The sequence below is a fragment of the Haliotis rubra genome, unplaced genomic scaffold (genome assembly GCF_003918875.1).
Source record: "Haliotis rubra isolate DU_JTF1 unplaced genomic scaffold, ASM391887v1 Scf20, whole genome shotgun sequence".
NCBI classification, from domain to species: domain Eukaryota; kingdom Metazoa; phylum Mollusca; class Gastropoda; order Lepetellida; family Haliotidae; genus Haliotis; species Haliotis rubra.
The window spans coordinates 1,746,816-1,764,181 of NW_025766003.1; the positions used below are offsets into that span (position 1 = coordinate 1,746,816).

The window sequence follows — 17,366 nt, forward strand, 5'->3', positions numbered from 1 at the left end:
TATATATTTACCTTAACTTAATTATATCTTCAGCATAGTACTATACTCAGATTGTAAAATATATAAGCTAACAAACTCTACAGAGTTTGGGGTTTATATCATATCAGTATATTAGCTAACAAACTCTAAAGAGTTTTTGCTAATTGGCTTAGAATCTCATCATATCTTAAGCAATATGGTTACATTATAACATGTATTAGCTAACAAACTCTACGGAGTTTTTGCTATTATATATGTAACTTAAGCTTATTCATATCTTAAAGCAATACTATGTTTATATCATATAGGTATATTAGCTATCAAAACTCTAAAAGAGTTTTTGCTATTATATATTTGGCTTAAGTTTCATCATAATTTAAGCTTTATGGTTACATTATAACTTGTATTAGCTAACAAACTCTCACGGAGTTTTGCTATTATATATGTAGCTTAAGTTTTCCTTCAAATCTTAAGCTCAATACTATGTTTATATCATATAAGTATATTAGCTAACAAACTCTCACGGAGTTTTTGCTATTATATATGTAGCTGAAGGTTTCCTTCAAAGCTCAATACTATGTTTATATCATATAAGTATAGTAGCTAACAAACTCTACTGAGTGTTTGCTATTATATATGTAGCTTTAGGTTTCCTTCATAAACTCAATACTAGGTTTATATCATATAAGTATTTTAGCTAACAAACTCTAAAGGGTTTTTGCTATTATACAATTAGCTTAAGTTTCATCATATCTTAAGCAGTATGGTTACATTATAAAATGTATTAGCTAACAAAACTCTCGGAGTTTTGCTATTATATATATAGCTTAAGTTTAATTATATCTTAAGCTCAGTACTATGGTTATAACATAAAAGTATATTAGTTAATAAACTCTAAGGAGTTTTTTTTTTTTTTTTGCTATATACATTTAGCTTAAGTCTAATCTTATCTTAAGCTTAGTACTATGGTTACATTATAAATCTATAAGCTAATAAACTCTACAGAGTTTTGGCTATTATATATGTAGCTTAAGTTAATTATATCTTAAGCACAGTACTATACTCATATTTTAAAAATATATTAGCTAACAAACTCTACAGAGTTTTGCTATTATATAGGTAGCTAAAGCTTATTCATATCTTAAGCTCAGCACTATGTCTATATCATATAAGTACATTAACTAACAAACTCTAAAAGAGTTTTGCTATTATATAATTAGCTTAAGTTTAATCATATCTTAAGCTTAGTACTATGTTTATATTTTAAAGTAATTTAGCTAACAAACTCTAAGGGAGTTTATACTAGCATATTAACAAGCTTAAGTCTATTAGTCTTAAGCATTGTATTAATGTTATAAATACTTTATCATAATAAGTACATTGTAATAACCTTTATATGGCAGCTGATAAGTTAGCAGCAGGAAGTCATCAGTTCAGTACCTTTATGAAGTTCCCATAGGGTTATTACAATCATCACAGTTCAAATCACTAATTATTAAAATCCAAAGTATTATATATTCCCACCTCCCTTTCCGTTAGGATGCTACAAGCAAAAGAGCATGAGTCAGGATAAGGAAAAATATGTAATTTTTAGAGTAAAATTGATATTTTATACTTATCCTGACTCATGAAGTAAGCCCTCCCATCCTCCCCACATAACACTTTGGATTTCCCTGTAAATTCAAATGTTGGGCTCAGTATATGAGGAGAGAGTGAGGCACATGGGTGGAGGTGGCGCCCTCGTTCACGCGCTTGTGGAAGGGAGGTAACTCGTGCTGAGTACTAATTAGTGATTTTACATTGAAGGGAGCTTCAATTAGGGAGATACAAGTGTTCCACTATGTTCGCAAGAAGAAGAAGACAAGCAAAAAGAGCATGAGTCAGGATAAGTATAAAATATCAATTTTACTCTAAAAATTACATTATCATATATTATCAGCAGAATTAAAATTATAAACTATTTTTCGCAATGTTATTGAAAACAACGATTCTCGGACACATGCTTCGGCAGCGGGTCCACAATAACGTTGTCAAAGAGCAAAGTAACAATGTTTCGAGGAATTCATTAAATAAATTGAATAAACTAATGAATAAAATCAAAAACAACATTCATAAAAGTTGTCAAACGTACATATAAAATTACTATTTCCATCTTTTTGTGCGATCATGTAATGTAAGTCAAGTCACTGACAACTGACATCTCGGCTCTCGCCGCCTCAATCTTCACGCTCGGACACGATGTTTAATGCAAAAATATATGCATGAAACATTTTTGTCACAGGTCATAACCTAACACGATACGTCCAATAAGTTCCTTAATTTACGTATAGGTAGCGATTTCTTGCTTAATATGTTCAAAATAGCATTATTTTACCCAAAACTTTCGTCTTAATCTAAAAGCTTTCGTTTACGAGGACGGTATCCATTGCCGTAATATGATTGGCTGCCTCATGTCATTTTGACCAATCACGACCAGTATAACAGACTGTAGCGAAAAAGCGTCATTAGAAACCAATTTTTATCCAATAAAATCGCTTCTTACAACTGTGAAAATACTCTCGGCAAGGGTTCAGTGATGTTGTTGGATGTTCAGAGCTTTTGAACGATACTCGACATCAAACGATTCGCCTGCCATGTTATTCATAGGAAGCTTCGAAAACGGAGGTATTTTCCGTTGTTATGTCATGTTACCGAGCGGAAAGCCACAGATATCGGGAAATAGGCGACCATACATATTATTTAAGAAATCTTTTTATAATAATTTTCTGATTATGTAAAAATGAAAATATAAAAGAAAAAGGCACGGACATGTTATGACATGTCACAAATGGAAAAAAATCTTACTTAGTTGTTGTTGTCTTTTGTCAAAGGTCTGAATAGAGGAAGGATATTTTTAAACTTTTGTTAGCAATATTCATGATGTGACAACTTTATCACAGGGATAATCTCAGTAAAATCAGCATCCACTTGCTCAAAGTGATCTTAGTGCTAGGGTGATCATACATTAACATAGGCTTACAATTGTCAAAGCACTAAGGTCACACTCCATGTTGGCTCCAGTTCAGTGATTTTAAGATTTCGGTAATCAGTATGTTTGCTAAATAACCATATGTTATTTTAAGCCACATATTGTGACATCACCATTTTGTGTGTACACAAGATTACTATGTTGGTTATTGCCGTGAATAGTCATGTAAATTCGGTGATTAATGGAATATAATCATGACAGGGATGGAAATACATTTTTTTTTAAGTGTGCCTTAGGGCATCAGGCAAAGATTTTAAGTGTGCCTTTCAGAAATCAAGTGTGCCCACATCTTTTTTGAGAATAAATGACTGTAGCAATGATGATGATAATTTGAAGAATTTTGTGACAGGTTCACTTGTTCAATATATCAATCATACACAATTCATCAATACTCGAACTATCAGTACTCCCATCACACTAAATGGAAAAACAACCACATTTTTTTATATCATCCATCATAATTCCACTGATTTCCTGGGCGATAAAGTCAATAAATGTTTTTGCCTGTTTGTCATTGCATAAGTGTTTTGTTTTGGGGATTAAATGACTAGAGGTGAGTTATGTCTCTAAAACTTTAGGCATGCCTTAAGGGCACCAAGAACCTTTTTTATCCGTGCCATTTCAATATTTTATGTGCCATGGCATGCTAATATATGGGGTATTTCGAACCCTGCATGATGATCATTATTTTTTGTCATGTAAATATCTACACCCTAATTCATAAGGATCAAAATCTACATAATAATAACATTTCAACAGAACGTGTATTCAGTATACAACCTCTAGCTCAAACTAGAGTGCCAATGTTGAATCATTATTCATTGGGCTCGTTTCTTTACTGGATGTAAATATGAAGCAGTGTTTCATATACATGTAGCTATAACATTCATTGGTCTATAAGTGTTTAAAGGTTATAGTGTACAGCTGTATAACAGTCAGATATTACTAGATTTCATTATCCCCTGCCGTGCGTTTAACGCAAAGCGAGGGATATAGTATTAGGCTATGGTTTCATAGGTACTACATCACGGAAATATGTTTATGTGCACCGAAACCTCTGACGTTTTAACACACTACATTGCAACTGGAATTTGGCTGGTGCAACTAGGTTTTTATCTTAGGTTGCACCTGGTGCAAGTAGATTAACCTCCCTTGAAACGAGCCCTGGTGAGATATCTCAAGAACTAATCACTTGCTTTTCTTCATATTGACATCAAGTTTTATCTTGGGAAGGTGCAGGGCCCAGTCGATTTTGGTGACCTTCACATAATTTTCAAAGTCACAGCAACACTTTGAAGATTTAAGCATGTTAACCTACATGTTAAGCTTGTCAGCAAGATATCTCAAGAACGGTTCACTGGATTTTCTTCATGTACTTTCAAGACTTCTCTTTTGATAAGCAATTTTTTTATTACTATTTTTTTGCATATTTCATACACCATGACATTCATGTTAAGGTCAAAGTGAGTCTTGAAAATATTTGTGTGTTTGAACAACTACAGATCAAGATATCAAGAGAGGTTGACTGGTTACATACATTACTTTTTAAGTTTGATTTGATAATTTGCGGCGGGGGGATTATGTCACCTTAGTGACAATGCTTGTTGAGTACTGAAATGACTGTTGAATGTGTCAGCCTGAATCATTTATTGAGTACTGAAATTCCTGTTGAAGGTAGCAATCTTTGTTTAAAAGAATATATAAAGATATTTCCATGACCAACTTCTTGACCTAACCACGCACAGAAAACTCCAAGTTACAATGCATACAATTTTTAACATCTGAGACACATCTGTAATATATGGCAACAGCTGGTAATATACAGTGAAGACATTATTTCTGATATGCTGTATTATGTACAGTAAACTATGGTTATGTCAAAGGGGACCACTAGTTTGGGTTGTTATACACATTTCGACTGTTACATACAGCAAGTGGCTCAGACAAAGAAACCGTTCGTAGTAATCATCAGTTTGTTATGAGCATAGTTTACTATATATTGAACTGCTGTTGATGACAACTGTTGTGCCGCTTGATATACAACCTTGAACACAGCTCATGGCTCTCTGATCTTGATTGTTGCCCAGAATTTCAACATGATGTTATTTCAGTATAATCATATTCGATATATTCATTTGATCACTCTCTGACTCATCCCATAATGTTCAGTAACCCTGCAGATAAAATCATGTCGTCTGGTTCATGGTAGTTTGTTTGTGTGTTAGGTTTTGTTTAGCACTGCACACAGCAATATTCCAGCTATATGAAGGTGGTCGGTAAATAATCGAGTTTGAACCAGACAATCGAGTGATCAACAGCATGAGCATTGATCTATGCTTTTGCAATGAGATGACATGCATCTACCAAAGCAGCGAGCCTGATCACCCAATCCTGTTAGTCGCTTCTTTGGACAAGCATTAGTTTCTGAAGACTAATTCTAACCCAGAGGTTCATTGTTTTATTAGGTCGCATCCTCTATATGTTTTTTAAAACGTGCAGATAGATTCTGTACTGTTTGTCAAAGACCTTTGGAAAAATGTTTGCATTTTGCTTAGTAAATCATCAGAGCTCTAAATTCTAATGATGCTGACCTTGCATCGTAATTTAATTAACGCTTGCATTAAGACTTGCTTGGTAAAATTGTTATTCGTTTGCTATTCAGGATCATAGTATATTAAGTAGAATTGAAAATCTGCTTGAGCACTTTGTCTTCCCACAAGTAAACTGGACAAACACTTAGACAATGACCAGACCAACAAGTCCGACAGTTTGACTTGTTTAACATGTTTAATATACAGCATGACTCACAAAATATACAATGGGATTTAGAAATTGAAACTCTCTCCATTTCAACTGCTTTTTGTATCTGAAGTGATATTGTTGACAATTCTTGATTACCATGCTAGCTACAGTTTTCTGAAAATGGCCAATTTTTATTATTTTTTGTTAGATATTAAAAACTGTTATTTTCTGTTACATATGTTCATTTCGGAGACTGGATATTAGTCTACCTGAATTCCAAAGGGCACCCCTAAACAACTAAACAGTTGCCCTGGGGCATGCTTGATAACAAATATCCCTGTTTCGATAGACAATGTTGTTTCAGCTTCCTGGTTTGATCGTCTGACATTTCACCACTAGACAACATTCATCAGTATTTGACACAGGATCAAACACATCTGACTGTCTGTACAGGAACACCTGTTGCTGATTCTGTAGTGTCTGTCAGCAGCAGACGCAGCTCTAGTATGTCTGCCCACAGCTTTACTTGATTAATGGGTATTTCTGCAGATATCATATGATGCATTATGCTACACACCTTGTGATTTAAGCACACCTCTATGTAACCAGGGTAACTGAAACTTGATCAAACCTGTAAGGATATAGGGAGCAGGGATTTATCTAGACTGCTCAGATTCTGGTATTCAGCTAGAAGTCGGAAACAAATGTCAGTGAAAGCTCTCCAAATGGAGTAAAGAAATAACCATATCATGTTGTTATTGCAATAAATTGTTTTGCACAGGTGGTATGCATTTCACCGCTTTCACAGACTTCTGGATAAATATACAAGAAGAGGTTTTACTGTTTGACATGTTTGCATTCAATGAAATTTTAGCCATTTAATTTAGTTATTTACCCCCAAATTTAGGAAAATATGGAATAAGTAAATCCAAAGTTTGGAACAAAATCATTTTTCTTTTTCCCAATTGTCTGCCAAGGGTATTTAGTTTGGTATTCTGGATAAATCTGTGTAACAGCCAAAATATTTATCAGTCCTCAGGGATTTACGTGACGCAAATTCCTGCGTCCTATATGCATAAAAATTGACAATGGACGCAACGAAATTTATTAGCGCAATGTTAAACCATGTTGAGATTGATAATCAATATCTAAATAACCCGTGAAGATCTGGATTAGAATTGATCTTCAGCAACCCATGCTTGTCATAAGATGTGACAACCGGGATCTGGTGGTCAGACTCGCTGACTTGGTTGACACATGTCATCGTATCCCATTTTTGTAGATTGATGCTCATGCTGTTGATCACTGGATTGTTTATCCTGACTCGATATTTGAAGACCATCGCCACACAGCTGGAATATTGCCGAGTGAAGCATTAAACAACAAACAAAACGGTATCTAAATATTGATCGGACATAAAAAAATATTGGTGACGTTACACCGAACAAAAACAAAAAAAGGTGCATGACGAACATCAATATATTTTGTGTTACTGGTGAATAGTGACACATTCTTGTATGGATTACTAACAACCACAAGTGGGTAATGTATTCAGCAGGCTCAGTCTCTAAAACTTGCAGCAAATTGCATTCTGTCTTTGGCACTAAACTGTTTTGGTAAATAAAACCTTACTAAAGAAATAATTTATGAAGAATATTATGGATGACACAATTTTCATATTGATAAATGTTAATAATTCTTCCCATTGACTGTATTACCAATTTTTAATCATTTTAGCCAGCCCTATTCAAAATGCAAATAAACTTATATATCTACTTACTTCCTTATGGAATTGTTTAATTTCTATTTCCCCAATGTAATGTTGGGTTAAGACAGGTCGACAGTAAACGTTGCTGCTTGTAAGAGGGAACTGAATGGATTGGGTGATCAGACTCAGGACTTGATTGATATACTGGTAGTGCGTCATTTGTAATTTGTACCATGACAGCGAGGGTCGTTACTCACAAAATCGATCACTGGATTTTCTCGTCCATACTCAGGTCATGAATGATTTATCAGTGTGTGTCGGGTTTTATGCCACTTGGACCTTCGGCGTGACGAGCAAATGCTTTAACCACAAGGCTACCCTCCACTCCTGCTGATTTATTAACATATATCTGGAACGTTGCTGACACAATCATACTAGGGGTGGGTATTGCAGAGAATTTTCATATTGCGATATATTGCGATGCGAAAGCATGTATTGCGATATGTATTGCAATATATTGTATGAAGTACTTTTAAACAAAAAACTACTATCGAGTTACTTCTTGATTTATAGAGCAAAAACACAACAAAATCACTAGGCTTGATTAAGCTTTAATAACAACTTTTAATCATGATAAAATAAAAATGTGAATAATATTTTGGCACAAATGAAACAAGGACATATCCGAACATTTCCGAGTGTTACGAAGTTTTCCGAATGCAAGTCAAAATACCGGTTTTCGATCAGCGTATCGCAATACGTATCGTTTTCATGTCTGAACCGGTAAATACCGGTAAACCGGTTATATTGCGCAGCCCTAAAACATACCCATATAATTCCTACTCCAGGTATTGTGTCTTACTGATTCTGTCTCATCATTATCATGATGATGTTGCTGGCTGAAACATAAACCACTCACTCACTCAACAAATCCAACCAACTCACTGTTCCTGAATGAACTGAACAAACTCATGACTGGACAAATGAAAAGAACACACATAGCCAGAGCTACAGAAAACTTTTTGGGTCATTGAGTTATGTACTTGCTTGTGTTCATCTCTCTTGGGTATCCTAATTTTCCTTTGAGTAACCAAAAACATTGTACCCACTTCACTCAAACTCAAGTGGGTATTTTGCCATTTTCCATTAATTTTAAATATATAATAAAGTTTAAATGTTGGTTTACGTGTTTGTTATTTATATTTGATCTGTAATATGAGAAACTATAAGAAAGACAGCAAGTTGCCAAGTTCATGTGCTGAAATAGAACCCCTCAATATTCCTCAGATAATTTATCTATCCACAGTTACGCAAGCTACGATCTGACATTTTTGTGTCTACGCATGTAAGATGAAATTTATTAAGTACAGTAGAATACTTTTATAACGAACACGGATATAACGAACTGACAGCTGTAGCGAACTGTTTTAAAAGTTCCGAATAAACCGTATATTATCACATAAAAAAGTGAATAGCGAACTACAGATAAAACGATTCAGTGGTCCCTTGGAGTTGGTTATAAAGGTATTTTACTGTACGCAATAGCCTTAAAAGGAATTGAGTTTTCACATACATATTTGCGTAATTTATGCAGATAGTCAGCTTGTCTGTACCTCTGTATAGCTGTTATTGTTTTGGTTCAGTTGGTGAATAGCTTATGTCACAATGTTTATTCAAAACATATAGCACATGCATTTGATGTAAATTTATTCAATTCATATGGCACATTAATTATGTTAATTAGCATGATAAACATCACAAGATGCATTGTGGTGAATAATTCGTAGGTATGACAGTTTGGTGATAATATTGGTTAAATTCTTGCAGGGCAATCTTGGTGATTGGCAGTTGCAACACAACTACAGCTGAAAGATGGCAACTAGTCCACAATTCATTTTGGACAATTCATTTAGATTTTTAGAAAAGACAAGTTGGTTGGTTGTTTTTTCATTTAATGCCATGCTTAGCAATATTCCAGCCATATGGTGGCTGTCTGTAAGTAATGATGTCTGGACCAGACAATCCAGTGATCAACATCATGAGCATCGATCTACGCTGTTATGATGCGATGACATGAGAAAAGACAAGTAGTTCTTCCAGATTTTCATCATGTTTAGTTGTCCATGGATTAGTGAACTAGTTGACATGTCTTTGCTTGGTTCTGTCTGTTCCATGTGTGTATGGACCAAGGCTGTAAGGCTTAAATGATGTCTCTTGATGTTGGTCATGCTTTAAAGGGAAAAACAAATATTTCTCAAAATAAAGTGAAAAGGTTCACAAAATCAGTTACATTAAAAAATTCAAATCAAAACCAATTCACAGTACTGACAGGAAGATTATCAAGATTATTATTACAGAACCTGGGTCACATGGCGTTCAGCCAGGTTTACCATATTGAGAGCATGTTGTACCATGCTGCGCCCTGCCTGACTGGGTGCTGTGAGGCTGTTTTTTTAGACTGTTTTTCAGCTGTTTTTAGTTTATATAATTTTGACAGAAACCAGTAGATTGAAAAGGAGCCCCAAACAGATGGAAAATTCAGAACCTGAGGATATCGAGACTTGCTTTGTTTAGGACAGGCAGGCCAGAAGGAAAAATAATGCAGTATAGGGACTGAGAAAGTCTAATCCAGAAACCTGATTTCTCTAGTCCCCAAGGTTATTTTAGTTCAACAAGACAGAAATGTTTACTGTGTATACTAGTATATTTTCTGACAGTTGAAGTCATTTCAAATTTGAAGCACAATTGAAGCATTGATAACTGGAGCAGAACTGATAATCTATCAGCCAATGAGCTCAATAATTATTGGATTTTGACCTGTCCCAGTACTATTTAGTATTGTCGGAAAAGCGTGAATGATGAAGGCTGAATGAGGCTGTTGGGGCATTTGTCAGGAACACATAGTGCAATATGGGGCAATTCATTCCCTGACAGCTGCACATGCTGCTTGCATCTCACATACAGGTGTTTTTACCTGACACCATATGGTGCATAGGAACTGTATCTATGAGTCATCAGTGTTTGTTAATTCTGCTAACTCATATTCTTAGTATCATATTCCGCTTTCACTTTGACAAACATTTAAAGTACCAAAACTATCATTATTCACCTCAGTACACGGACCCTTGCATTGTGAGTGAGTGAGTTTAGTTTTATGCCACATTTAGCAATATTCCAACAATATCAAGGCAGGGGAACACCAGAATTCGGCTTCACATTTTGTACCTATGTAGGGCATCAAACCCAGATCTATGGCCTGACAAGCTAACACTTTAACCACTAGGCCACCCCACCACCTTCATTGTGAGTGAATGAGTGCATGAGTGAGTATGTTTTAATGCCCCTTTTAGCAATATTTCATCAGAATCGCTAACCCTGGCCTTTGACCATGGTGACGTGATGAGTGAACACTTCAACTACTAGATTTACCACAGTGCCCAAGTTCCACAATGGAAACATAACAGCTGGTGTGTGTGCATGGTTTCAACCAAATACAGCTATGTGAACAGGGAAAATTAAATAGTGTAATTATCAGCTGATCATGTGCATCACTTATTAGAATATTATAATTTTTACACTCAGTATAACTGAAACAGGTTTTGAACATATTGTGGCATTTTGTATTTTAAGCAGGTTGTGATACATTTTTGACAGAAGATATTAGTATGAGCAGTATGGAGTACACGTATTGATTATGTTAATCATGGGTGTGTCCGTGTATAACTTGGTATGTGACCTATGAGAATATTCCTTAGTTTGAACTATCTGTGCTAGTGGAATTACTGCCCCATCTCAAATGCTTTGTCTGCTTTATTGTCTTCTAAACATCACCTTTGTTCCTGTAGGGCTTCTTACTACCCTGGCTAAAAGATAGACTAATGGTTAGTCTCAGAATATATATAATTTTGATTGTAACAAATAAACCCATTTATATTGAAATGGAGCCCAAGGGAGACCAGACATTCATTTTCCTGAACCTGGGGAAATCTAGACTTGCTTCATTTAGGGCTTTAGGATTGCATGGTGGGCTAGGCTGTAGGGAAAATAATATGGTTCAGAGACTGTGCGACAGACCAGCTAAAACACAATATGTATTTGAAGCACAAAATATGTGTTTTGCACAATCAAAGGGGAACCCTTTACAAGATGTAATAGTCTCAAATTCATTAGAATGTGGAGGAAGTATGACATTTTCCTTTCAGAGATTATACCGAAGTGTGCCTTAAATTTCTTAGGCAAATTTACCTGCATTTTTCCTGGTTGAATGTTTGTATTACATTTGGTTGATCATCATATTTGCATGTGGTTTGCTTTGTGTCCTTCCTTAGAAATTGTTATGGATTTGGGCATATTTCACTTAATAGCATACCGGTAGTAGTTTTTCAATAGCAAATTTATGATTTAAAGGGACAGTCTTGTTACCTGATCAAATACAAGGGAAAATCTGGTAGCAGAGTCTGAATCAATATCAAAGAGGTTCTGACACTTGTAGAACTAGTATATGTTGTTACAATTTTAAAATAAAACAATATTAAATTATTACAGCTTTTTTATATCACATTGATTAGGAAGTTTTATGTATTATGTTTCATAAAATAGAAAATGAAGCTAGTGAGTGAACTGCCAAGATTATATTTTGACTGGCCAGAAACTGACACAAACAAAGTAGTAGGCGCTCTTCAGTGCAGGTGGTTGTTTTGCACTCTGCATGAGAGACGGAATCTGTATTCAAGGTCTATGCAAGCTTGTGGAAATCGTGATGGATGTGATATGGTTTGACAAAGTTTCAGATTACACAACACAGCTCACTGTAAGTTTACAGGCCCAGAATTGTGGTGTATCAGTCAGTTGAGCCGTGGGATGTGATAGTATAGAATAAAGAAAGCATTCAGTCACAGGACAGAAATATGTGAATATAGAACTTATCACAATTTTTCGGGAACAACTTATGTGAATTTTTTCACATTGACCTTCAGAATATTCCCCTTCTGTTGACATTATCCTTGTTTCTACTGAAGCTAAAAAATGACAAGTCATTGCAAACTCTTCAGAGAACATGAACAACTGCCCTACACCTCCAGGTTGGGGCCAGGAAACTAGCATTCTCTTCCCACAGAGGTTACTCCTGTCATATCTTCCTACGTAACCTCTGTTCTAATACGGCCCTTTCATGGTGTGAGCGTTCAAGACTCGTGATTGGAGGTAATCAGATTTAGTTGTGCAATCAGCGACGTTGTTTCAAAAGTGATCATTCGCAAGGCCTCGGTAATTTCCGTATGCTTCGAGAAAACTAAACCTCTTCCCCTGCGCGATGCGCAAACGTTTCTTCTAGACAGAACTCAGTCATGTTATGGCGGATCAGTGGCGTCTCCATCGCCCTCGTTGACAACGGACAAGCTAGCCATTAAACGTCTTGTGTGTAATATCAACACAAGTCCCCGGCAGATGGGGGGATATTTGTGGCCCCACATTTGCTTGTGTTATTCAAGTTGAATCTAAGTCGATGTAACGCGTGTTCTGATTGGATAGAAAGAAGGGAGATAATTCGTGTTGCGATCTTTTGCCGCTAGGGGATTTTACGAGAACCGGGAAATATGGCCGTATTAGAACAGAGGTTACGTAGGAAGATATGACAGGAGTAACCTCTGTGGGAAGAGAATGGGAAACTAGGAACATGCACAACTTGATCTTACATAAGCCAAGCCTTTAGTTACTGTTTCTCAAGGAAAAACATAGGCTATAGTCTCAAGGATACACATAAGCTGATAGTTACTGTCTCTCCAGTCTCTCAAAGACATGTAATCCCATAGTTGCTGTCTCTCAAGGATGCACATAGACTGATAGTAACTCTCTCAATGTAACTCATAAGCTCATATTTACTGTCTCTCAAAGACGCGTAATCCCATAGTTGCTGTCTCTCAAGGATGCACATAGACTGATAGTAACTCTCTCAATGTAACTCATAAGCTCACATTTACTGTCTCTCAAAGACGCGTAATCCCATAGTTGCTCTCGCTCAAGGATGCACATTATCCCATAGTTACTGTCTCTCAAAGACACAAAATTTCCATAGTTGCTGTCTCTCAAGGATGCACATTATCCCATAGTTACTGTCTCTCAAAGACACGTAATCCCATAGTTGCTGTCTCTCAAGGTCGCACATTATCCCATAGTTACTGTCTCTCAAAGACACGTAATCTCATAGTTGCTGTCTCTCAAGGTCGCACATTATCCCATAGTTACTGTCTCTCAAAGACACGTAATCCCATAGTTGCTGTCTCTCAAGGATGCACATTATCCCATAGTTACTGTCTCTCAAAGACACGTAATCCCATAGTTGCTGTCTCTCAAGGTCGCACATTATCCCATAGTTACTGTCTCTCAAAGACACGTAATCCCATAGTTGCTGTCTCTCAAGGTCGCACATTATCCCATAGTTACTGTCTCTCAAAGACACGTAATCCCATAGTTGCTGTCTCTCAAGGATGCACATAGACTGATAGTAACTCTCTCAATGTAACTCATAAGCTCATATTTACTGTCTCTCAAAGACGCGTAATCCCATAGTTGCTGTCTCTCAAGGATGCACATAGACTGATAGTAACTCTCTCAATGTAACTCATAAGCTCACATTTACTGTCTCTCAAAGACGCGTAATCCCATAGTTGCTCTAGCTCAAGGATGCACATTATCCCATAGTTACTGTCTCTCAAAGACACAAAATTTCCATAGTTGCTGTCTCTCAAGGATGCACATTATCCCATAGTTACTGTCTCTCAAAGACACGTAATCCCATAGTTGCTGTCTCTCAAGGTCGCACATTATCCCATAGTTACTGTCTCTCAAAGACACGTAATCCCATAGTTGCTGTCTCTCAAGGTCGCACATTATCCCATAGTTACTGTCTCTCAAAGACACGTAATCCCATAGTTGCTGTCTCTCAAGGATGCACATTATCCCATAGTTACTGTCTCTCAAAGACACGTAATCCCATAGTTGCTGTCTCTCAAGGTCGCACATTATCCCATAGTTACTGTCTCTCAAAGACACGTAATCCCATAGTTGCTCTCGCTCAAGGATGCACATTATCCCATAGTTACTGTCTCTCAAAGACACGTAATCCCATAGTTGCTGTCTCTCAAGGATGCACATAGACTGATAGTAACTCTCTCAATGTAACTCATAAGCTCATATTTACTGTCTCTCAAAGACGCGTAATCCCATAGTTGCTGTCTCTCAAGGATGCACATAGACTGATAGTAACTCTCTCAATGTAACTCATAAGCTCACATTTACTGTCTCTCAAAGACGCCAGAATCCCATAGTTGCTCTCGCTCAAGGATGCACATTATCCCATAGTTACTGTCTCGATGCACATTATCCCATAGTTACTGTCTCTCAAAGACACAAAATTTCCATAGTTGCTGTCTCTCAAGGATGCACATTATCCCATAGTTACTGTCTCTCAAAGACACGTAAATCCCATAGTTGCTGTCTCTCAAGGTCGCACATTATCCCATAGTTACTGTCTCTCAAAGACACGTAATCCCATAGTTGCTGTCTCTCAAGGTCGCACATTATCCCATAGTTACTGTCTCTCAAAGACACGTAATCCAATAGTTGCTGTCTCTCAAGGTCGCACATTATCCCATAGTTACTGTCTCTCAAAGACACGTAATCCCATAGTTGCTATCTCTCAAGGTCGCACATTATCCCATAGTTACTGTCTCTCAAAGACACATAATCCCATAGTTGCTATCTCTCAAGGTCGCACATTATCCCATAGTTACTGTCTCTCAAAGACACATAATCCCATAGTTGCTGTCTCTCAAGGTCGCACATTATCCCATAGTTACTGTCTCTCAAAGACACATAATCCCATAGTTGCTGTCTCTCAAGGTCGCACATTATCCCATAGTTACTGTCTCTCAAAGACACATAATCCCATAGTTGCTGTCTCTCAAGGTCGCACATTATCCCATAGTTACTGTCTCTCAAAGACACGTAATCCCATAGTTGCTGTCTCTCAAGGACGCACATTATACCACAGCTACAGTCTCTCAATGTAACTCATAAGCTCATATTTACAGTCTCTCAAAAATATGTGCAGTTAAAATTGCAGTGGGTAGTTAAATTGAAATTTTGAAAACCGGTTCAGAATGATGGCTCTCAAGTGCTACGAGTCATCTTTGCAGGGGTTTCATCCTCGGTACACCTTTTTGTCTTTGGCTATCTTTGGCTAGCAAACTAACATGCAGATTTGGAAGGATATTTTATCAAGTTCAAAATCCCTGTCATGTCAGTTTGTGCATCGGTATGAACAAATATGGTACTGGTATTCTGAAGTAATGAATGTGTATCAGCTTAACCCGTGAAGAACTGGTTAATGTTTCACAAAGCTCTCGTAAGCCTAAGTTCTCGTAACTTTTCTCGTAGGATTCGTACCTCCTATACTGTAACATAGGCTTACGACAGTCGTAACGGTACGAAAGCTTTGTGAAATGGGACCCAGGTCTTTGGCAACCCATGCTTGTCATAAGAGGCAAATTTTGGGATCACGTGGTCAGGCTCGCTGACTTAGTTGTCATTGTATCCCAAATGTGTAGATCAATGCTCATGATGTTGATCACTGGATTGTCTGGTCAAGACTCAATTATTTACAGACCATCACCATATAGATGGAATATTGCCGAGTGCTGCATTAAACAACAAACAAACAAAACAAGTGTCAGCTAGTCAGATGGAACTGAAGGACAGTGGTAACCTTGGAACTGGTTTAGCATGACACCATCTCTATAGAACACATTTTGTCACAGCGCAGTAACATCCTTGACAATGTGAAAATGTGATGATATGGAACATTGCTTCATAGCTTAAATGTTATATAGTGCAAACTGACAGCCTTTTCTCTCACTGCAAAAATTATCAATAAAATAGTGAATGTTGCAATGTTATGGAGTGTGTATTATTGACAAAATTATCACCTGTTCCTCCTGGTGCAAAAAACAAAACAACAAAAGCAATCTAAGAACTAGCAAACAATGTTTCATATGTTTTTAAAAATGGTCCTGGGAATACAGTAACCATCAATTTACATAAATTAAAATCAATTCATGAACTAGCTAAACAAATTGAGTGAGTGAGTGAGTTTAGTTTTACGCCACACTCAGCAATATTCCAGCTATATGGCGGCGGTCTGTAAATAATCGAGTCTGGACCAGACAATCCAGTGATCAACATCATGAGCATCGATCCATGCAGTTATGATACGATGAGATGAGAATAAAAAGGAGTGATCAACAGCATGAGCATCGATATGCGCAATTGGGAACCGATGACATGTGTCAACCAAGCCAGCGAGCCTGACCACTAGGGCTGGATATTGTCCTGATTTTCATATTGCGATGTATTGCAATAATTTAAGAGATATCGCAATACATATTGTGATATATTGACTGGAAGGTTTCTGGCCAAGTGGGTACATTATAATTTCATAAAAGCTCTCTGTGGGCGACATCAACTTCTCAGTTGCTGTAACACCATACTTTCAGGCTCCCCGTCCCCTTTGTGTATGGCTGTATGCCAATCATTTACAGATAAATATAATTATATAGAGCTTTAACGTGGAATGTTTGATTGAAGTATTGCAACAAAGTTTTGCAAACATAATGATAAAGGTAATAGTATAACATGATTTTCATGGTCAGTGTTGTTTGCTTCAACAGAATGCAGTATGCAATTATTGTTTCTGTATGTCAGTGATTCATTCAGATTCAACTCCAATATAACATGTGTTAACATGAACTATTGCAAAATGAAATATAAACATGATGTAGGTGAACTACGTGAGCTTAAAATCGCATGTGACCTCCAGTAACTAACATCCTTGACAAGAATGGCATATTACAG

General features: G+C 36.7%; 1 protein-coding gene across 5 annotated transcripts in view; it reads left to right on the top strand.

The window, feature by feature from the left end:
* Positions 1-17,366, top strand: part of LOC124275570 — a 54,144-nt gene that overhangs the window by 10,318 nt on the left and 26,460 nt on the right. The window lies entirely within an intron of this gene.